Source organism: Raphanus sativus, unplaced genomic scaffold (genome assembly GCF_000801105.2).
Source record: "Raphanus sativus cultivar WK10039 unplaced genomic scaffold, ASM80110v3 Scaffold0098, whole genome shotgun sequence".
Taxonomy (NCBI): domain Eukaryota; kingdom Viridiplantae; phylum Streptophyta; class Magnoliopsida; order Brassicales; family Brassicaceae; genus Raphanus; species Raphanus sativus.
The window spans coordinates 18,020-41,986 of NW_026615419.1; the positions used below are offsets into that span (position 1 = coordinate 18,020).

General features: G+C 44.8%; 1 non-coding gene across 1 annotated transcript; it reads left to right on the forward strand.

Moving 5' to 3' along the window:
• The first annotated feature begins 19,825 nt into the window (after positions 1 to 19,825).
• Positions 19,826 to 19,932, forward strand: LOC130501103 (small nucleolar RNA R71). Its single transcript, XR_008939507.1, has one exon. It is a non-coding gene; the product is annotated as a small nucleolar RNA R71 (small nucleolar RNA).
• Positions 19,933 to 23,967: the final 4,035 nt, after the last annotated feature.

Sequence of the window (23,967 nt, forward strand, 5' to 3'; positions counted from 1 at the left end):
AAACACAAGTATAAGTTTGTTATATGGTCGCTAAATACGAGCCGCCGCCGTTCTTGTGCTGTACCATAGAACTGATGAGGACCTCATGTCAGCAGCTGGACCACCAGCTCATAAGATCAACTATACAAGCTACATTGGAGCCAGCAGCGACATAGGTGCATTCAAAGAAGGATATCTTTGCGACCATGAGGAGTTTGACCGTGAAACCACTTCCTATAGATTCTCAACTCAACCAGAGCACGCGGCGAATTGGTTTCACAGTAAAAGGAGTAGTGGTTAAGGAGATATACCATTTACAAGTCAGGATACCTACACTGCATCCGAACTGGTTCTATTTAAGGAAAGTAAGTCTTTCCTTAACGAGTATTGATACACTAAAAATGAATCCTTGCTACTGCCAAGTTAACAGTTGCAATTGTAGTATTTGAGATTCAAATCCAGAGGACCAGTCTACACTCTAGTTCTATGAATTCCGAAATCAAGCTAAGAAGAAGATAATGATTTGGTTTAAAAAGTGACGTAGAGAACAAGTAAAAAGCACAAGCGATGAATTCAAGTTAAAAGGAGTTAATCTAGGATGAATGCGAGTGATCTCAATCACGACCGAGCAACTATTCAGGTTCGATGCAGTTCTATCTAGAACTCGGATCACTCGGCTGGAACACTCCACTGTCGTGGCAGTGATCACTTTGCAGATCGATCTCACCACCTAACTGTCGTTGAGATGAGGATCGATTGCAAGCTTTAGAGAACAGGTCCGATCAGTTCACAATGCACCTTAACATCTACTTTCGTGTGGCTAAGGATGCAATGCTCATTCATACAGGATCTAGCAACCTATTACACCTTTGATGCACAGATTTACTTGGGATCAAACGCTAGATGATCAGTTTAACGCAGGCATGAAACAATGAATGAATGAAGATTTACTAAATGATAACCTATCTATGCTCAGTCGCAAATGCACTCTATCACCCTAGATCAACAGTCGACTACTCAATCATGATGCAGAGAAGAACAACAGATGAAACTGAAATACTCATGATCAGAATAAGAAGAAATAAACTAGGGTTCAGGTTGTTCTTCGAATGAAGATGTGAGCCGTCGCCCTTACAAAAAGCTTGAATTCAAAAGTATGAAACTTGTCTTGCAAAAACTAGCGTAAGAAAATAGAAAATAGATAGATGGCGTTTTTATATGGAGGCGCCAATTAGAAGAAAAGAGATTAGGGCAACAGGGCTTTAATTCCCGAAATAGGAGTTTCCATATTCGTCTGGAACAATCTCCGGATCATTCCGTCTGCTTGTTCCGCTTGAGAGAGAACAGTCTCGGGACTGTTCTCTTGAGTGTTTTCCGCAGGAATGCTCCAAAAGGACTTCTTTTCATCAGGCACCTTCTCTTCTTTCTTCTACTAACTCCAGACCTGTAAAAGGTCAAAAAGGACTAGACTGACACGAATTAGTGACTTGAAACAAATGACAACATATATACAATGATGTGAAAAACACCATATATCAATTCCCCCAGACTTAGATCCTTGTTTGTCCTCGGACAAGGCAAGTACCAAGTACAGGGAGAAAGGGTTGAAAGCGTGGGAACTCGCTTATTCTCAGCAACCATACTCTTACCACAAATCTCTGAACCATACAAGCTGTAGATTAGGACCACACACACTTACTGAGAACCCCCTTAACGCTGTTCGAAGATCGGCTCCTTACTCTACATCTCAACCTGAAAAGGCAACAGTTTCGAGACAAAACTCCTTATGTTCAATTAAGATCAGCGTGAGCTTCTTGTCACAGGCTCTACTCAGAGAGAACGGGCTAGGTATAGAACAGGCTAACTTTTATGGTGGAGTTCAAGAGTGTTTAGGGTTTACCAAGAGCAGGTGCATGATATCGCACAAAATGGTCGTGAGAGGACGGCTCCATTGAGGTCCACAGTCCTTACTCATCTCTGCTGATCGGACTGCTCTCCGATAGATCGATCATAGGACTGCTCTGCGTGATTCAACTCCCCCTTCAGAACACTTCACTGAAACCACCATTACTTTCTCAACTTCCCCAGTGGCATGCATCATAGATTCTTCCCCTTCTCGTCACCAGTAAATCAAAGCAAAAACTGAAATTTTTATTTTTTTTTTTTTAATATATACTGAAATACAAAATGCTGGGGTGACGAGCAAGGAGGTAACAAGTGATGTACATGATGCCACTGGTGATTCATTCTGGTATGTTCTAGCCACTTACTTCTTCGTTGTTCTCTATGGTATCGGAGCAGGTATCTTGGTTGTTCTCTTCGTGCCGGAACAAGCACTCCGGTTGTTCTGCCTGCTTCCACTGTGTGAGCATTGATGAGTAAGAACTGCGTCGATCCTTTCCTCTCCGACCTTTTTGCACATATCTGCACATAAAGTACTAGAAAAGCAAATGCATGAGGGTGGAATAAAAGGTCAGGGTTCAAGGTGGGAACTAGCTAAAGATGAGCTAGCCACTCAGGAACAGCAAGAGGGATAAAAATCGGATAAGAAGTCCTGAGTGTAGTTCTCATTCTACCCTGATCTAGTGCCCATGACAAGAAGAATTAAAGTCCAGATTAGGTTCAGATGAAGTGGAGTTAAGTCTGCCCAGTGTAACCTGATCGGTATAGAACTTCTGGAGTGTCAAATGAGATAAGTCAGGGTGTTCCAGGTCCATGTGTGGGTCTTTCATCACTGCTAAGGTCACTGAATAAGAAGGTTAAAGCACGAGGTGGTTAAAGAGCATCACAAAATAAGGTCCTGATTCCCACAATAGTTTTGACTGACTCGATCCTAAAGACTGACTCGATAAAAACATAAAAATGACACAAGGACTGACTCAAGAAGCACGCAAGAATATAGTACAATCGCTCCCCCAGACTTAGTTCACACCATCCCTGGTTGTGAAAATAAATCAGAGGAAACAGAAACACACCAAACAGAAGCAAATAACATAAAAAATAAATAGTTCTGATGGATAAGACAAGGGATAGAAATAGTCCTCTCGGACTCAGTCTGAATCGCCGCTACCGAAGTGACCAGCTGTCCTCCTGTTCCTCGGCAGTCTCTCTGCTCCAGTCGATGTTCCCGCGTGTTCCTTGCCTGGGCGCCTTGTTCTCTGTGGCGTACGCTCCTCCTGTGCTCCAATGCAGCCGCCTGTGATCGCCCTGAGTATCCTCTTCATGAGGCTGTTGTTCTTCTTCTGGGAATCAACCATCCAGCGTCTGTAGGCGTGATCATCAGTCACATCGGTGAAGTCCTCCAAGTCATACTCACCATCAGCCGATGGAGTCACATGCTCCACATCATCCATGTCTTCATCATCGTGCTGAACCGGCGCCTTCGGATCATCGCAGAGGTGCTCTTCATCGAGTGAGAACAAAATGTTCTCCAAGGATAAGAAGTCTGTGAACCCAGGCATAGGGAGCTTGCAGTACAGAGGGTTCCCTTCTTTATCCTGGAACTTGTAGGTGGTCTCGTCGCGCAGGATGTGGCATGCGATCAGGTAAGGAGTATCAATGTACTCCATCTCAGAGACAACCGTGTAGGAGCTGAGGTTGATGTTGAAGCGCTGGAACAAGGGAGTGAGCAGACTACCGGAACGATCCTTCTTGTCATCAGTCCGAATCAAGGTGTCCTTGCGCTCAGCGAACATGGAGATGAGATGGAACCCTGTGTTGGTCTTGACTTCCTGGAACGGAGTGATCTTCTCTCTGCGCATCTCATCCTCAAGACCCGTGTAGAGAACCTGGAGCTCTCCATTGGTGATCTTGGAGGTGTACTCCTTAGCGAACAGGACGTTGGACACTATCTTGGCAATGATCCGGATAGCAGGGTTCCGGATTTGCGACTGGTAGGCCTTGCGAGAGGTGAACTTGCCGGATGCAATGAGGTCCCAAAAGGTGTCTGCCGGCTTGAACTTCTTTTCTACAGAAACTCCCTTTGGCGTGTCCGCGATCTCGAGTAGCTCGTTCAGATCGTGCAGGGAGATGGAGCAGAACTTGCCATCGGCCATGAAGGAGAAGAAGCAGTTCTCGTACGTAGGCTCATTGGGGTTTAGATAAGTGATCTGGCACGTCGCGAGCACTTGCCTAACCAAATCCGGGTACAGAACCTGGGCTTGGAAACAGATAGGCATGATTCCCATAGCTTGCATCGTATCGAACACCTCAGTGTCAAGGCCGAGATCGCCTAGAGTCTCCTGGTGAGCGAACCGCGTGGGCAAGATCTCCGCTTGAAGGAGCCGGTTATATCGCCCAGCTGACTCCTTGTCCCATCCCTCAACATTGTAGTCAAGGAGCATCGAATCATTGAGGTCGATGGGTTCGCCCTCAATCTTGTTCGGCCATGGGTAACCAGGTGGGGCTCTCATGGCTGGAGAATCTGTGCTCTTGGCGGTTTTAGCGTTTCTCATCTTTGGAGGCATCTGCAAAACAACAGCAAAACCCAACATCAGCACAGTTCGTCGGTTGTTCTAGAAACGATGGAACAATCCAATCTTCTTGTTCTATCCAAGTCCATCGATTACTAGACAACCTACACAAGCCTCTATCTCAATAGTAGAAATCGCAAAGGCGAAGAATCACAAGCAACAAATCGGTTCCTCTTCCATTTAAATTCAGTCATGAGTTCAATCCTAGTAGCAAGTATACTAGTGAGAGCTACAACCTAGGATGAAATCGCAAGGCATAAGGGAAAGAGAGAACTCAAGAAATCACTCCCAAATCGCGATTTGCATGCGCAAAAAGGGGGAGAGTTCTCGTCCGATTACCTTGAGTGGAGAACCAAAAATCGTGAAGATTGAATCAAAAGGGGGAGAGTTTGCGATTTAGGGTTCTTGAGAGGGGTGGGTTGATTTGCGGCGAGAGAGAGAGAGATAGTGGGGGAGTGGAATGTTTGGGCTTTTAAAAGCCAATCGAACCCGCTTCCCCTTCCCCTTTTTTTATATATTTTTTTTTTGTTCGAGAACTTACCTGGGAACAATCGGCGGAACAACCGCTGGAGTGCTCTCCTGGAGTGATCTCGAATTTTCTTGATTTTTCAACCTGCAAGTTAGTTCCTAAAAAGTTAAAGACAAAAAGAAAACAATATTTACACTCACCAGTGGGTTGCCTCCCACCAAGCGCTTGTTTTCTGTCACTAGCTTGACTTCAATGAGCCGATTAGGCTTGAGGGGGATCGCTTAAGGGTATCTCTACACCTTCAGCGATTGTTGTGTCAGCAAGATATGGCTTGAGACGCTGACCATTGACAACAAATTCTCCTCCTCTTGTCTCCAGCAACACAACAGCTCCATAAGGGCGAACCTCCTTAACGGTGAAAGGTCCAGACCATCTAGATTTAAGCTTTCCAGGGAACAGCTTAACCCGTGAATTGAAGAGTAAGACCTGATCATTCGGAGCAAAGCTTCTGCTGATGATCCGCTTGTCGTGGAATGCCTTGGTCTTTTCCTTGTAGATCTTAGAACTCTCATAGGCCAGATGCCTGATCTCCTCCAACTCGTGGATCTGAATGGTTCGCCTCTCCTTGGCAGGTTTGATGTCGAAGTTGAGTAGTTTGACAGCCCAAGCCGCCTTGTACTCTAGCTCAACAGGTAGGTGGCACGCCTTGCCGTAGACCAGATGATAGGGAGTGGTCCCTAAAGGGGTCTTGTAGGCTGTTCTGTACGCCCAGAGAGCATCGTCAAGCTTAAGGGACCAATCCTTGCGGGTGGTGTTGACAGTCTTTTGGAGGATGTTCTTGATCTCTGTTGGAAACTTCCACTTGACCACTTGTTTGAGGATGAAGGGCGGTTGCAACCTTGTGTTTCACACCATTCTTGCTCAGCAATCCTTGGAACAACTTGTTGATAAAGTGAGTTCCACCATCGCTTATAACCACTCTAGGCACTCCAAATCTTGGAAAGATGATGGAGGTGAACATCTTGGTTACAACTCGCGCATCATTAGTTGGACTAGCAATCGCTTCTACCCACTTGGAGACATAGTCCACAGCAACTAGGATGTACTCATTCTTGTGAGAGACTGGGAAAGGTCCCATGAAATCGATCCCCCAGCAATCGAACACTTCAACTTCCAAGATGTAGTTCTGAGGCATCTTGTTTCTCTTACTTATACTCCCCATCCTTTGGCATGAATTGCATCGAGATATGAAGGCGTGAGCATCTCTGAACATAGTGGGCCACCAGAAACCGGCTTGGAGGATCTTGGAAACAGTCTTGAAGGTGGCAAAGTGACCAGCATATGAGGAACCATGGCAGTGGTGAAGGATCCCTGGAATATCAGCCTCTGGAACACATCTCCTGAAGATCCCATCCTTGCCTTGCCGATAGAGATACGGCTCATCCCAGAAGTAGTGCCTTGCCTCCCTTAGAAATTTCCTCTTCTCATTCCCAGTGAACCTCAAAGGCTCTTTCTCAGTTGCCAAGAAGTTGGCAATCTCAGCAAACCATGGCAGGTTCGGGTACTCCTTCTGGATCACTGCAACGAATGCTCCTTCTACGCGGGAACAGTCCTTGATGGCAGGTGACGACTGCTCCATGTTGCGCAGATCAATCGCATTGACGTACTCCATCGGTTGTTCCATATCAAGAATTGTCTCATCTGACACTTTCATCCTGGAGAGATGATCTGCTACTCCATTATCAACCCCCTTCTTGTCTCTTATCTCTAGATCAAACTCTTGGAGCAAGAGAATCCATCTTAAGAGCCGCGGTTTAGCATCCTTCTTCGTGAGTAGGTACTTGAGAGCCGTGTGGTCTGTGTGCACAATCACCTTTGATCCAACCAGATAGGATCTGAACTTCTCAAAAGCGAACACGATGGCAAGGAGCTCCTTCTCTGTGGTTGCGTATCGGCACTGAGCTTCATCTAAGGTTCTGCTTGCATAGTAGATCACGTGAAGCTTTTTGTCTTTACGGTTTCCAAGGACTGCTCCCACTGCAAAATCACTTGCATCTGTCATTATCTCAAAAGGGAGATCCCAGTCTGGAGGTTGGACAACTGGTGCACTGACTAGGGCTCCCTTGATCGTGTGGAATGCGGCTAAGCAGTCACTGTCAAAGGCAAACTGAGCTTCCTTGCAGAGTAACCGAGTGAGCGGTCTCGCGATCTTAGAGAAGTCCTGGATGAACCTCCTATAGAAACCAGCATGCCTCAAGAAACTCCTGATTCCCTTCGCTGAAGTTGGTGGTTGCAGACTCATCATGACCTCGATCTTGGCCTTGTCCACCTCAATGCCTTTCTCTGATATCTTGTGTCCCAGAACAATCCCGTCTCTGACCATGAAGTGGCATTTCTCCCAGTTCAGCACCAGATGCTTCTCCTCGCATCGCTTCAGTACCCTGCACAGATTTGACAAACATACATGAAAGGAGCTTCCATAGACGCTGAAATCGTCCATGAAAACCTCCATTATGTCTTCGATCAGATCAGTAAAACTCGACATCATGCATCGCTGGAAGGTCGCTGGAGTATTGCACAAGCCGAAGGGCATCCTCCTGTATGCATATGTTCCATAAGGGCATGTGAACGTCGTCTTCTCCTGATCATCTGGGTGGATGGGAATCTGAAAGAAACCTGAATAACCATCTAAAAAGCAATAGTAAGGGTGGTTAGCCAATCTCTCAAGCATTTGATCAATAAAAGGAAGTGGGAAGTGATCCTTACGAGTCGCAGCATTCAACTTACGAAAATCAATGCACATGCGATGACCAGTAACTGTTCTAGTGGGGATCAATTCATTCTTTCATTGGTTATCACAGTGATCCCACCTTTCTTAGGTACTACATGCACAGGACTAACCCACTTACTATTAGAGATCGCATAGATCACACCTGCTTCTAGAAGTTTCATTATCTCTTTCTTTACAACATCTTTTAGATTTGGGTTTAACCTCCTCTGATGTTCTACAGAAGTCATCGATTCATCTTCCAGGTGTATTCTATGCATGCACAGATCAGGTGAAATACCAGGTATGTCAGCTAGAGAATAACCCAAAGCCTTACGATATTTTCTCAGCTCACACAAAAGCAGAGCAGTCTCTGCATTGTTCAGGTCAGCATTCACAATGACAGGATAAGTGGAGTTGGGTCCAAGAAATGCATACCTGAGTCCCTTGGGAAGGGATTTGAGCTCTACCTTTGGAGCTTTCAGCTCGCTCCATGAGTCATCGGTCTGAGCTGCCGGAACAGACGGGTTCTGAGGCGCGGTTGTTCCAGTCGCTGTGCTGGACTCACTGTTCTCCCCCAGACTTAGTTTCGCCACCATTCTCTCAATACTCCTGGCTGAATCCAGGAATTTGGCATAGGCATCAGCATCAACACTCTCTAAGCTCTGCTCGGCTTCAGCTCTAACTAAGGCGAGTTCAAGTGGATCCTCGGTGAGAATCTCCTCGATCATTCCTTCATGCGGCTCTAGCGGATCACCATCTTCTTGGACGGTGAAAGTTTGTCCATCCAGCATCGGTTTCTTGAGCATCTGATCCATCTCAAACTTCATCACAATATCTCCAAGGTGGAGATCAATCTTCCCTTGTCGGACATCAATGATAGCTCCAACAGTGCAGAGGAATGGTCTGCCTAGTATCAGGGGATCATTGGAGTCTTCCTCGACTTCCAGAACAACGAAATCGGCAGGAACAATTGTGTTTCCAACCAGAACTTGAAGATCTTCGAGGATTCCAACTGGAGACTTCACAGATCGATCAGCAAATACTAGTGACATCCTGGTAGGCTTGAAGTCCGTGTATCCAAGGCGCTTAGCCACTGTATAAGGCATAAGGTTTATGCTCGACCCTAGATCGACCAGTGAGCATGAGAAAAGTGTTCTCCCTATCTGAACCGAGAGGACAAATTTGCCCGGATCACCCAACTTCTTGATCCTTCTGTTCTGGAGCACCGCGCTGCACTCCTTAGAGACAATCATGAACTCGCTGTCATCAGATATCTTCCCAGAGATCAGTCCCTTGACAAAGCTACGCATGGATGGTATCATCTGGATCGCACTCATCAGAGGGAGTTTGACAGTTAGGTCTTCCAGCATCTTCCTGCACTTCATCTCTTCCTTATCCTTGCGTGTAGCCTTAGCTTGAACAGGGTAGGGCACTTTCGGCACATACTGACGAGCAGGAGAAGGTGCTGCAGTCGGTGGAACAACCCCAGCGGGTCGCTCTGCTTCAGTCGGAACAGTCTCAGCAGGTTGTTCTGCATCTTCCTCATTTGTGGGTACAGCCTTAGGTGGCTGATCTGACTCCTTCTGCTTCCCTTTCTCAGCCGGCGTGAATCTCCTGGGGTCTAGATCAGGTAGTTGCTTTTCACTCCTCAAACCTACTGCATTGCACTCCTTGGGGTTCTTGTCTGTTTTTTCAGGGAGAGTTCCTTGCTGTCTCTTCACGTTCTCGGCAGTTTGAGCAATCTGAATATCCATCTGTCTCATATGGCTTGAGACATTTTCACACTTCACACTCAGGTCATTGAACATATGATTCATCCTGGTGTTGATGTCGTTTGTGACCTGGTTCAGTGCCTTCCCTTGGATCTGCTGTCCTTGGAGCAGCTGGCTCATCATATTGGCGAGGCTCTTCATGTCATCATGCGGAGCAGTCTGAGTCGGTTGTGCAGCTTGCTGATTAACCGGCTGTTTCTGGCTGTGGAATTGGGCATTCTGAGCTGGGTTAAGGACAAAGGTTCTTCCCTGATTGCCATAAGGCCTTTGGTATCTGTTGGGCCCAAATATGACCCCCTAGCTAGTGATAGACAATAAGAAATGATAACGGGCCGCGAAAGGCCCATCATGAATTCAATCTTCAAGAACAGCTAAGTCAGATCTGGAGGCTGTGAGCTGGAGATGTTCATCAGAGAGGTCAAGGAAAAGAGGCAGCTCGTTGACAAGTAAACAGGCGCAGGACCCGGTCAAAGAGGTAGCTCGTGGACAAATAAATAGGCGCATGACCCGGTCAAAGGGGAGCTGTTACAAATCCCTCAAATCACGGAAGAGATCTCGGGAACCTGTTGGTAGAAACTGACGGAGCCTAGGGCTATTTAAAGAGAAAATCAATTAAGAAAAAGAGATCGGAACCCATTTCACACACAAGCTCTCAATCATCTAATTCTTTCTTTGTAAACGTTATAAACATCTTTGTAAACATATTCTTTACCTAAAATCATTAATAAAATCATTCATTCATCTTTCAAGTTATTACGGGATTCAGCCCGCGTTATCTTTCCTTAACCTTTCCTAAACCTTAAACCTGACCTAAAATCAGGAGGTGATTTTAATCCCTCACAATTGGCGCCGTCTGTGGGGAAGAAACAATGGAATCCCTTACTCCAACTTAAGGATGAATCCAGTCGATCAGACAACAAATTCATCTAACCGATGAACAGTATCCCGATGAACAGTACTCGGATGAACAGTACTGGATGAACAGTATCTCGGTGAACAGTATCTCGGTGAACAGTATCTCGGTGAACAGTATCTCGATGAACAGTATCCCGATGAACAGTATCCCGATAAACAGTATCCCGATGAACAGTACTCGGATGAACAGTACTGGAAGAACAGTATCTCGATGAACAGTATCTCGATTAACAGTATCTCGATGAACAGTATCTCGATGAACAGTATCTCGATGAACAGTGCTGGAGCAGCCAACACGAGAACCTCCAATGGGATCGATCCAGGGCTCCCAGCCCTCGTTACCCCTCAGCACCAACCTTCTTCGAACCAGACGGAGGCTCAGCTCTCTGAGATCCGTCGCATGATGATGCAGCTGGTAGAAAAAGCTCAAGAAGGTGAGCGTACAATGCAACAGCTAGCCGCTCGGCAGCAACGATTCGAAGAGGTCACTAAATCTCTAACCGCAACAACCCAACCACCGCAACGTCAGGGCTTGGGAATGACCTTCCGAGATTGAATAACTGACCCCTCGTTCCCTCGAGGATGTCTCGACTTTTCCCTTGATAACACTGGATCAGGAGAACAGGGACCAGCTTTCCAAACGCCTCATGCTAGGACATCTCCCGTGTTCAGTCCACCCCTCACCAGTGCTATGGGAAGTAACATAGCATCGACTAGCTCTATTCCCGATCAGGTTACTGGTCAGAGCGCTCGCTTACCTCCTCCACCACCTATTCTTAGGTCAGGAGAAGGAGTATCCGACCCGTCCGGGGGCAGAACGTCAGCTCCGGTGTTTCGGGCCAGAAACCTAAACACGAATCCGGGCGAACATCAAAGGACGGATGCTGATCCTACAGCTCGCCCCACTAACCTAACTCGTCAAAATAACCCAATAGCCAGTGAGCAAATCAGCCCACCGAGCACTTGGAAAAATGATCGAACACGATTCCATCAGGGACCTGTTCGCCAGGTACATGTTCGTCAGGTACCTAACGATGACCCGACTGTCCTTCCTCTAGAGGGACCTGAGGCTATTCGTAGATATATGGAGCGGACTCACGCAGCTCTCCAAAAGCTGGGTGCTCAAGTCCACAAGGCAACAAGCTCAGCTCCCGAGATCGAGAGCTTGATCGAGGAGACCTGTTGAACTCCATTCACTGACATAATTGCCAACTCTTACATAAGAGACACACGAAAAATTAGGATCCCCGAATACGACGGGACCTCAGAACCAAAGGCTTACCTAAGAGCCTTCCGGCTAGCTATCGTGAAAGCTCACTTTATGAAAGAAGAATGCAAAGCAGGTTACTGCAGGACATTCGCCGAAAATCTAGTCGGAACAGCCCTCGAATGGTTCTCTGTGGTCTCGAACCAAATTCAATAGATAGCTTCGACCAGTTAAGCAACGCTTTCATGAAGCAATACTCGACTCATATCCTAAAGCAAGCATCCGAGGCTGACCTCTGGAAAATCAGACAGGGAGTGGGAGACTCACCACGAGCCTACATCGAAAAATTCAGAGCAGTGGGAACTAAGCTCTCAAACCCCAACGACCAGGTCGCCATCGAGGCTCTCAGAAGAGGTCTCTGGTAATAAATCGGAACTTTGGTCGGAGCTAACGCTCAATCCTCCCCCAACTATCGACGATGCTCTTCATAAAGCGTCTAGATACGTCACCTTGGAAGAGGAAACAGCTGCACTGGATAAACTCCACAAGAAACCCCAGAATCACCCGAAAGGTGAAGCCTCAGAAGCAAAAGGACCTCATAAAAAGGGGAACTCTCGAAACAAACAGACCCAGGGAGAACATTCCTATGCAATCGAGGAAGATAAGGAAGAAAAACCTATCGCCGCAGCAAACAAAACCTCCTGGTCAAAAGGATATGATGAGAACAAACACTGCTCTTATCACGATCGGAAAGGGCACTCAACTGAGGAATGTTGGGACCTCCAACGACAACTGGCAGCTAAATTCGCATCCGGAGAAATAAAGGGAGTGGACCTTAAAAAGCCACCACCTTATCAGAAAAGAGGTCCCAGAGACACCTTTTCAAAGCGCGATAGGTCACCTGAGAAGGAGACCGATTCGCCACCTCCAGCTCCCAAGAAAAGAGTCGATATGATTCTTGGAAAATTCCCCCAAGGAAAAAGTTTACAAGTCGAAGCTCTCTTGAGCAAACCGTCCCCTCAATCGAGCCACGACTCGAGGGTGAACTGTATCCTTGGAGGATCAGATATATGTCAAGACTCCGTCAACTCTATTAAGAATCACGTACGGAAGGCTGTGTCTAACACTGGACCTAAGCCTCCTAACCCCGAGTCCAATACTAAGATTTCTTACTGGGAAAGCGAGACCTCAAACCTTGACAGACCTCACGATGACGCGCTGATCGTCACCCTGAACATCGCAGTATGAGGTCCCTAAACTCATGATAGACACAGGAAGCTTTGTTGACCTTATTTTCTACAACACCCTAAAAGGGATGGAAATAGACGACTACAAAATTATTGGCCAAAAAGCTAATCTCGTAGGCTTTTCCGGAGAAACAACTACCTCATTGGGAACTATTAAGCTCCCAATTATAGCTGGCGGAATCATGAAAATGATGAATTTCATAGTCATCGACAGACCTTCCCCGTTTCACGCGATCCTAGGAAGACCTTGGATCCATAAAATGAAATCAGTAGCTTCAACTTATCACCAATGTGTGAAATTCCCGACACCTGAAGGGATATGTACCGTGCATAGTAACCAAAAGATCTCCGGGATCTGTTACCTGGGAGGATTCGAAATTCTCAAAGAATCACCCCAATAGCAATTACAGATCCAGGAGGGTCGTGAGATACAACAGAATATTTGAGGTCCCCCTAAGAACCTCATCGAGCAAGTTAGTATCGATGACTCAAATCCTGAAAAGCAAGTGAGTATCGGATCCGAGCTACCTCTCGAGACTAAGAAGGAGCTCATCGACTTTCTAAAAAGTAACCTCGGAACCTTTGCATGGATCACCAGTGACATGAAGGGTATAAACGCTGATGTCACTACTCACAAGCTTAATGTAGACCCCACTTTCAAACCGATCAAACAAAAGCGTCGCAAGCTAGGCCTAGAAAAGGCTCAAGCTGTCAACGACGAGGTTGACCGATTTACGAAAGCTGGGTCCATTCGTCAGGTACATTACCCAGACTGGCTAGCTAATCCAGTAGTTGTAAAAAAGAAGAACGGGAAATGGAGAATCTGCGTAGATTTCACCGACCTAAATAAAGCTTGTCCCAAAGACAGCTTCCCGTTACCTCACATCGATCGTTTGGTCGAGGCCACTGCTGGCCACCAGCTCATGTCCTTCATGGATGCCTTTTCAGGGTACAATCAAATCATGATGGATCCCGACGATCAAGAGAAAACCGCATTCATAACTGAACGAGGGACCTATTGCTATAAGGTCATGCCATTCGGTTTAAAAATTGCAGGAGCTACCTATCAAAGGCTAGTGAATAAAATGTTCGCTGGCCAGCTCGGGAAAACCATGGAGATCTATATTGATGATATGCTAGTCAAATCCTCAATTGGAAAACCACATTTCCCACCTAAGGGAATGCTTCGATATCCTCAACAAATACGATATGAAGCTCAACCCTGCTAAGTGCACCTTCGGGGTACCTTCAAGCGAGTTTCTCGGCTACCTCGTAACCGAAAGAGGCATCGAAGCCAACCCAAAACAGATAGCTACCTTTCTAGAAATGCTGTCACCTAAGACAACCAGAGAGGTACAGAGATTGACTGGACGAATCGCAGCATTAAATCGATTCATATCCAAGTCCACCGATAAGTGCCTCCCATTCTACAAACTTCTAAAAAATAATAAGAAATTCTTATGGGACGAAAAGTGCGAGGAAGCCTTCAAACAATTGAAAGCTTACTTCTCCGAACCTCCGATCCTGGCTAAACCAGTATGGGAGAACCGCTATATCTTTACCTCGCCGTATCAACCGCTGCAGTTAGTGGTGTGCTGGTACGAGAAGAGCAAAACGAGCAAAGACCTGTCTATTATACCAGCAAGAGTCTGATAGACGCCGAAACTAGATACCCTACTATGGAAAAACTAGCTCTAGATGTCGTAACAGCTGCCAGAAAATTGCGACCTTATTTCCAATCACACTCAATCGTCGTAATGACTTCACAACCATTGCGAACAATTTTGCACAGTCCTAGCCAATCATGACGATTTGCTAAATGGGCAATAGAGCTCAGTGAATACGATATCGAGTATAGACCTCGAGCAGCAGCAAAAGCTCAAGTCCTTGCCGATTTCATAATCGAGCTAGCTTCCGAACAACTAGACTTGGAAACGGAAGCTCCGAAGTGGAGTCTGTACATTGACGAGCCTCGCCAAGACAAGGTTCCAACATCGGTCTAAGGCTGACCTCCTCAGCTGGAGAAACCATCCAACAATCCTACAGGCTCGGATTCAGCGCTTCTAATAACGAGGCTGAATACGAAGCATTAATTGCAGGATTAAAACTCGCCCTAAGCCTCGGAATTCGAGAGCTGAACGCTTATAGGGATTCACAGCTAGTAGCTAGCCAGTTCCACGGCGAGTATGAAACAAGGGACGAAAGAATAAGGGCATACCTAGAAGTTGTCCGGAACCTCACTAAGCAGTTCAACAGATTTGAACTAACGAGGATCCCATGAGGAGAGAACTCCTCAGCAGACGCGCTGGCTGCTTTAGCGTCAACATCAGACCCCCTCGTAAAACGGATCATACCCGTAAAGGGAATCGAAAAACCAAGTATCGACATAGCTACCAAAGCTGAGATCGAAAGCAAGCCGAAAGAGCAAACGGAAGGTAGCTACCCCCAGACGGTAGCAACCCAAGTTCTTACAACGTACTGGTTCCCAAAAACCAGAATTCGTAGCTTTAAAAAGCATACCTCCGGGGGCAAGATCCAGACCTCGGATTCACCTGTCCACGCAGCCAGGACCAGGAGTCGTTCTGCTTTTGAAAGCGTATCCGAAGAAACGACCCAGACTCCGGAGAACAACACCAGAACTAGAGATATTCCTCAGAATTCAGACTCCTTCGAGCCTAATCTGACCAATATCTCCGGGGGCAATAAGACATCAGGTCACGACACTCAGGGACCTGAACAAGACACATCAGGTCACGACACTCAGGGACCTGAACAAGACCCGCCCTCATCTCTTCATGACAAAATCATTGGGAGAGAGGATTGGAGAATACCGATCATGCAGTACATCTTGTAGGGTAAGACTCCCCCTCAATAAGTGGGAGGCCCGAAAACTCAAAGCATTAAGCGCAAGATACTGCATAATCGAGTCAGCCCTCCATAAACGAAGCATTTCCGGACCTTACCTAAAATGCATACATGGCCTCGATGCTATCAATCTTATGAAAGAAATGCACGCATGCTCCTGAGGAAACCACTCTGGGGCAGAGCTCTAGCTATCCGAATCAAAAGACATGGCTATTTCTGGCCCACCATTATCGGTGACTGCGAGGTTTACTCCTCTTCATGTGATAAATGCCAAAGGCATGCACCGATTATACATCAGCCTGCGGAAAAATTATCCTCAATATCCGCTCAGTACCCGTTCATGAGGTGGTCCATGGACATCATAGAACCACTCATAACGTCGGGAAGAGGAAGGCAGAAGCTACGCTCCCTCTTGGTCTTGACAGACTACTTCACGAAGTGGATAGAAGCTGAAGCTTTCCAATAGATAACTAGATTCGAAGTCGAAGATTTGTGTGGAAAGACATTGTCTGCCGCCACGGCGTCCCGTATGAGATCGTAACCGATAATGGAGGACAGTTCATTTCTCGCGACTTCAAAGCATTTTGCGACAAGTGGAATATCCGCCTTACCTTCTCAACACCTCGACGACCTCAAGGTAACGGTCAGGCGGAGGCTGCTAATAATTCAATATTAGCAAACCTCAAGAAATGCCTCGTAACCAGCAAGAAAATCTGGTCTGAAAAGATACCTGAAGTACTTTGGGCATGACGAACCACCCCGAGAAAGACTACAGAGGAAACCCTTTTCTCTTTAGCCTACGAAATGGAAGCTGTCGTTCCGGCGGAAACCTCCACTGGGAGCCTCCGTCGAGAGCTCTGTACGTCTGATCCTGAAGCTAACGACCAGCTCTTATCAGACAGTTTCGATTTAATCGAGGAACGACAAGACCAAGTTTTGCTTCAGATTCAAAACTATCAGCAAGCAGTGGCCCGACATTACAATTCCAAAGTCAGGCCCCAACAATTCGTTGTAGGTGACCTAGTACTTAGGAAATTTTTCGAAGGAACCAAGGAACCAGATGCTGGGAAGTTAGGAACCAATTGGGAAGGTCCCTACCGGATTATCCACGTGGTACGACCTGGCGTCTATAAGCTCCTGAAGGTGCGAACCGGAGTACCTGAAATCAGATCGTGAAATGCCACAAATCTGAAGAAATACTATCATTAGGTACTTAAATTCCTCGAATTACGTTAGGCTTGACCCCTTGACTGGGTACGTAGGCTGTTGTGTTATGAGTGCAACCCCAATCTCATTTTAACACTCTTTCCACCATGACGAAAGGGGGCATATGTTTGAGAACATAAAGCCCAAACAGCGATTGTATGATTATTGTGATACCATGTATCCTATTATCAATAAAGCAATTATCTTCGATAACTTGACCTTTGAACAAATTCAGGTCTCTACGAACCTGAACCTAAGGTCCTAAAATCCTTCGAACAAATTCAGGTCTCAATGAACCTGAACCTAAGGTCTTAAAATCCTTCGAACAAATTCAGGTCTCAATGAACCTGAACCTAAGGTCTTAAAATCCTTCGAACAAATTCAGGTCTCAATGAACCTGAACCTAAGGTCTTAAAACCCTTCGAACAAATTCAGGTCTCAATGAACCTGAACCTAAGGTCTTAAAACCCTTCGAACAAATTCAGGTCTCAATGAACCTGAACCTAAGGTCTTAAAATCCTTCGAACAAATTCAGGTCTCAATGAACCTGAACCTAAGGTCTTAAAACCCTTCAAACAAATTCAGGTCTCCGTGAACCTGAACCTAAGGTCTTAAAACCCTTCGAATAAATTCAGGTCTCCGTGAACCTGAACCTAAGGTCTTAAAACCCTTCGAATAAATTCAGGTCTCCGTCAACCTGAACCTAAGGCCTTAAAATCCTCAGTAATCTCGAAGGTCTTAAAATCCTTCCAACAAACTCAGGTCTCCACGAACCTGGACCTAAGGTCTTAAAATCCTTAGTAACCTCGAAGGTCTTAAAATCCTTCAGGCGAAACCAAACTTCGACAAACCTAAATCTAAGGTCTTAAAAATCCTTAGAAACCACTAAAGGTCTTAAAATCCTTATCAAATCCCAAAAGGTCTTAAAATCCTTATCAAATCTCAAAAGGTTTTAAAATCCTTATCAAATCTCAAAAGGTCTTAAAATCCTAAGCAAACTTCAATGGGTCTTAAAATCCCACACACGAATTCAGGTTCCCATGAACCCCCTCCTAAGGTCTTCAGAGTAGCTCAGGTTCCTAAAAACCCGGAGCTAATCTCAATGTTTCAGGAACTCCTTCTAAAGATCCTCGTAATCGAATGTACTCGAAATCTTCGAGACCTGATAAGTCATTGGACATTATATATAATAATCACGATACATGTCCTAACCAAAACTTCCACTTGACAAAAGTCAATCTCATCCAAGAAACGATCAAACCAAGTCAAATGACTTAATACGAAAAACAAAACCGAAATTTGAATAAAAGGGTTTAAAAGCCTCCCAGGCTAACGAGGGTTCAGAAGACCCTAAGGTTTAAAAGCCTCCTCAGGCTATAAGTCTGAAACGTAAACAAAGCCCATTGGGCAAAAGTCATGAAAAGCAACATTACAATTCAAAAAGAGCCGCAGCTCTTAGACATCATTATCACGGGAGCTCATCCCGACATCCTTGTCTCCCTCGACTGGATCACTTTCTTTGGCTGGATCTCCCTCATCTGCCTCCTTGTCATCGCCCATCTGGGACGTCTCGACTGGAGCTGAATCAGGGCCCACCAAACCTAAGTTAGAACCATACTCTCCGGAAAAGGATAGATTAAACATGTCAATCTCGAAAGTACCTGAACTCTCTGAGAATTGAAGAATGGGAAGCTTGCTGGCCGAGAAGTCGGATACTTGCTCCTTTTCATACGCAATCGTAGCCATCAGATTAAGCAAAGGAAATCTTAAATAAAGATAACTGTTGCTCGAGATCTCAACAAAAAGATTGATGCTCGGCGGCTAGGTCTAGCTTCCGAGATAAGAAATCTTATCTCGAAAGCTGGGGGCAACTGTTGGGCCCAAATATGACCTCCTAGCTAGTGATAGACAATAAGAAATGATAACGGGCCGCGAAAGGCCCATCATGAATTCAATCTTCAAGAACAGCTAAGTCAGATCTGGAGGCTGTGAGCTGGAGATGTTCATCAGAGAGGTCAAGGAAAAGAGGCAGCTCGTTGACAAGTAAACAGGCGCAGGACCCGGTCAAAGAGGTAGCTCGTGGACAAATAAATAGGCGCAGGACCCGGTCAAAGGGGAGCTGTTACAAATCCCTCAAATCACGGAGGAGATCTCGGGAACCTGTTGGTAGCAACTGACGGAGCCTAGGGCTATTTAAAGAGAAAATCAATCAAGAAAAAGGGATCGGAACCCATTTCACACACAAGCTCTCAATCATCTAATTCTTTCTTTGTAAACGTTATAAACATCTTTGTAAACATATTCTTTACCCAAAATCATCAATAAAATCATTCATTCATCTTTCAAGTTATTACGGGATTCAGCCCGCGTTATCTTTCCTTAACCTTTCCTAAACCTTAAACCTGACCTAAAATCAGGAGGTGAGTTTAATCCCTCACAGTATCCACTAATCTGACCCTGGTTTCCTTGAGCTTTATCGTCTGGTTTAGGGGCATTGAACAGGTGGGGATTGTTCCTCACGTTAGGGTTCAGGTGATAGTTCTTGAACTGCCATCCTTGCCCATTCACATAACTCACTTCATGCTGATCCTCAGCCGACTGATCCACCTCTGATGTGCCTTCCGCAGTAGCTTTATCCTGTGGGGATTCTTCCATGATGAAGACCTGGTTCTGGTTACTATTAATCAGCTGATCGACCTTGGCAGAGAGCTCATCAATCTTGCTGTTGTCGATGCTCTTCACCTTCTGAGTGCGATCAGTCTCGCGGTTATTGTCAGCTGAGCTTGAGGCCATGTTCTCAATCAACTCGAATGCACCTTGAGTAGACTGAGTCATGAAGTCTCCCTTACTGGCTGAGTTCAAAGCGTTCCTGTACTCCCAGCCTACTCCATCGTAGAACACTCCCAGCAGATAGTCTTCCTCAAAACCGTGATGTGGGCACTCTCTGCGGTAGACATTGAATCGCTCCCAAGCATCACAGAACGGCTCGTCCACCAGCTGTTTGAAGGTCGCGATCTTCTGTCTCAGAGCTGCCGTCTTTGATTTCGTGTAGAAGTGGCTTAAGAAGGCTTCTCGGACTTGTTCCCAAGTGGTGAGTGATCCCGTGGGTAGTGAATCAAGCCAGCGAGCAGCTTTCCCATCAAGAGAGAAAGGGAACAGAGTACACTTGATGTAATCGGGTGGTACTCCATTCGCTTTAGTGAAACCACACATCTTCTCAAAGTGCTCGATGTGGTCCATCGGTATCTCAGCAGGAAGCCCATTGAAGATCTTCCTTTGCACTAGACTTATCAAGGCTGGCTTGATCTCGAAGTCTTGCCTAGTGCACGGTGGAGGGGTTATGGCAGATCGCGTAGCAGGCAGATTACGCAGTAAGTTTCTCTGGCCGATCTGGACCACTTCCTCCTGTTGGTTCTGCTGGTTCGCAACATTCAGAGCAGCTTGCTCGGCAGCAGCTTGCTGCGCTTGGATTGTTTGCTGCATTTGCTGCATCTGTTGTTGCATGAGTGCAAACGCAGCAGTGAGATCATCTGGATGATCAGCCATGTTGGTGTTCGTTGATCTCGGCTGTTGACGGTTCTGTCGTTCCAACCTCGCTAGTTCCTCGTTGGTAAGCTGATGCAATGGTCCTTGTGCGTTGCTCCGAGTATGTCTACTGGTCATGCACCTGGATCATCAGCTGAAACAAAGAAAATAAGACGAGTTAGATATCTTAGACTAGATATGAAACCGAAAATTAGAGGTAAAAATCTGGTCCCCGTCGCAACGGCGCCAAAACTTGATACACTAAAAACGAATCCTTGCTACTGCCAAGTTAACAGTTGCAATTGTAGTATTTGAGATTCAAATCCAGAGGACCAGTCTACACTCTAGTTCTATGAGTTCCGAAATCAAGCTAAGAAGAAGATAATGATTTGGTTTAAAAAGTGACGTAGAGAACAAGTAAAAAGCACAAGCGATGAATTCAAGTTAAAATGAGTTAATCTAGGATGAATGCGAGTGATCTCAATCACGACCGAGCAACTATTCAGGTTCGATGCAGTTCTATCTAGAACTCGGATCACTCGGCTGGAACACTCCACTGTCGTGGCAGTGATCACTTTGCAGATCGATCTCACCACCTAACTGTCGTTGGGATGAGGATCGATTGCAAGCTTTAAAGAACAGGTCCGATCAGTTCACAATGCACCTTAACATCTACTTTCGTGTGGCTAAGGATGCAATGCTCATTCATACAGGATCTAGCAACCTATTACACCTTTGATGCACATATTTACTTGGGATCAAACGCTAGATGATCAGTTTAACGCAGGCATGAAACAATGAATGAATGAAGATTTACTAAATGATAACCTATCTATGCTCAGTCGCGAATGCACTCTATCACCCTAGATCAACAGTCGACTACTCAATCATGATGCAGAAAAGAACAACAGATGAAACTGAAATACTCATGATCAGATTAAGAAGAAATAAACTAGGGTTCAGGTTGTTCTTCGAATGAAGATGTGAGCCGTCGCCCTTACAAAAAGCTTGAATCCAAAAGTATGAAACTTGTCTTGCAAAAACTAGCGTAAGAAATAGAAAATAGATAGATGGCGTTTTTATATGGAGGCGCCAATTAGAAGAAAAGAGATTAGGGCAACAGGGCTTAATTCCCGAAATAGGAGTTTCCATATTCGTCTGGAGCAATCTCCGGATCACTCCGTCTGCTTGTTCCGCTTGAGAGAGAACAGTCTCGGGACTGTTCTCTTGAGTGTTCTCCGCAGGAATGCTCCAAAAGGACTTCTTTTCATCAGGCACTGGTGCCGTCGCCCTTACAAAAAGCTTGAATCCAAAAGTATGAAACTTGTCTTGCAAAAACTAGCGTAAGAAAATAGAAAATAGATAGATGGCGTTTTTATATGGAGGCGCCAATTAGAAGAAAAGAGATTAGGGCAACAGGGCTTTAATTCCCGAAATAGGAGTTTCCATATTCGTCTGGAACAATCTCCGGATCATTCCGTCTGCTTGTTCCGCTTGAGAGAGAACAGTCTCGGGACTGTTCTCTTGAGTGTTCTCCGTAGGAATGCTCCAAAAGGACTTCTTTTCATCAGGCACCTTCTCTTCTTTCTTCTACTAACTCCAGACCTGTAAAAGGTCAAAAAGGACTAGACTGACACGAATTAGTGACTTGAAACAAATGAAAACATATATACAATGATGTGAAAAACACCATATATCAAGTATGCAACTCAAACTTACCTGTGGAAACCAAGAGATTCTTCAAGACATCCAGAAGATTTCACCATCATCCTTCCATGCACCAGCAGCCACATGATCAAGAGAAATCTCTTATTTGTCAACTTACCATACATGGATGTCAATTTTATAGTCGTACACGTATGTGTGCTTCATTGAGTAAACGGACATGCACGTGTATGTCGTAAGGTTGTCTCCGAGAATAGGTGTTGGCATTCAAGAAGTTTCGGTTTCCGAGTCTTTCGAATAGAAGAATTTTATACCATATAAGAACATATAGAAAGTGATGTTTAAGTTCTAATGTTTTAGATAAAAGAAGATGAATCGAACTACTTTCTTCATTATAACCTAAGTGGGAAAAATCTTTGGGACAAAACCAAGAATTTAAAAACTTTAGTATAACTGTATAAGAGAATGATTGACATTGTAGAATTTGAGAAAGAAGAAGAAGAATTGTATATTCTTCATAATGATAAACTAATTCCACAATCAACGTCAGTTTTTTTTTTTTTTTTTTTATAAAATCCAACGTGAGTTAGCTTATAAACCATTTTACATCTAAATAATCTATAATTGGTTAACACCAAATACTCTTATAAACTCTTAAAAATGAATTATACTTTAAGAAATAGATTGTTTTGATAACCAATTATAATACTGGAAATACTAAGATTGTAATACTAGATGCTAGATGATCCAATAACTGAGTGACGAGACGCAGGGACTATTACATAAATAATAACTTCGTTTTTAGATTTTTGGATAATTTTTATCATTATAATTTTAGTCATTTATCTAATAAAAAATTAAAATTCGTTTTTATTTTATAAATAATTTATATACTTATTCATTAAGGGTATAAAGGATATTCACTAGCGACTAATTTTTTCGGGTCGGTCGGGTTAGGTTTTTTCAGGTTCGGGTCGGTTTTTTCAGGTTCGGGTCGGTTCTCATTTTTACAGTAAAATCAAATAAAGTAAAATCGATTTAGTTTGATAATTTTTACTCATACCTCTTTGTCCACAGAGATTTTTCTCGCTCTATAAACAATGATAATTAGACAAAATAGCAGTGAGATAATCAAAAGTAAGGTGAACATTTAGGCTTAAGGTAAACCAACACACTCTTTTTCCCTCAATGTGGTTTTTGTCCCAAGTGGTTTTCCATATTGAGGTTTTTAATGAGGTGGTGCTAGTGAGCTCTCCAAGCTTAGCCTTTTGGGTGGTTCCAAAGTCTAAGCTTGAGGGTGAGTATTAAATTTGTCAGCGTTTTCTTGAGGCTCGAACTAGGTTCTTCTTCGACCAACCTCGAATTTCCATTAAATAAACCGAAGTTTTTCATCTTTCAAACTTAGATACCTTCAAAATACTTGGATTCTCCAAGCCTCTGCTCTTAATTCTATATGTACTTCGATAGCTTCTTCTCGGCCGCTCACTAGCTTAACACCTCGTGCTTCCGCTTACCTCGTGCTTCCTAAGACATCGTGCTTTAACAACTAGTGGTATTTACTCGCGGTTTAACATATATCCGACTCTAAGGTCATTCCGATCCTTAGACTCTCTAAAGACATTGCTTCTTTAAATAGGAGCTATATTGTCTTTCTCTTGACCTTTCCCTAACTAACACATGATTTACTCCCATAATAGCATATCTCCGACTCTAAGGTCATTCCCGATCTTTAGACTTTCCCGGCCTGATCTTGGTCAGCGTTTTCTTGAGGCTCGAACTAGGTTTTTCTTCGACCAACCTCGGATTTCCATTAAATAAACCGAAGTTTTTCATCTTTCAAACTTAGATACCTTCAAAATACTTGGATTCTCCAAG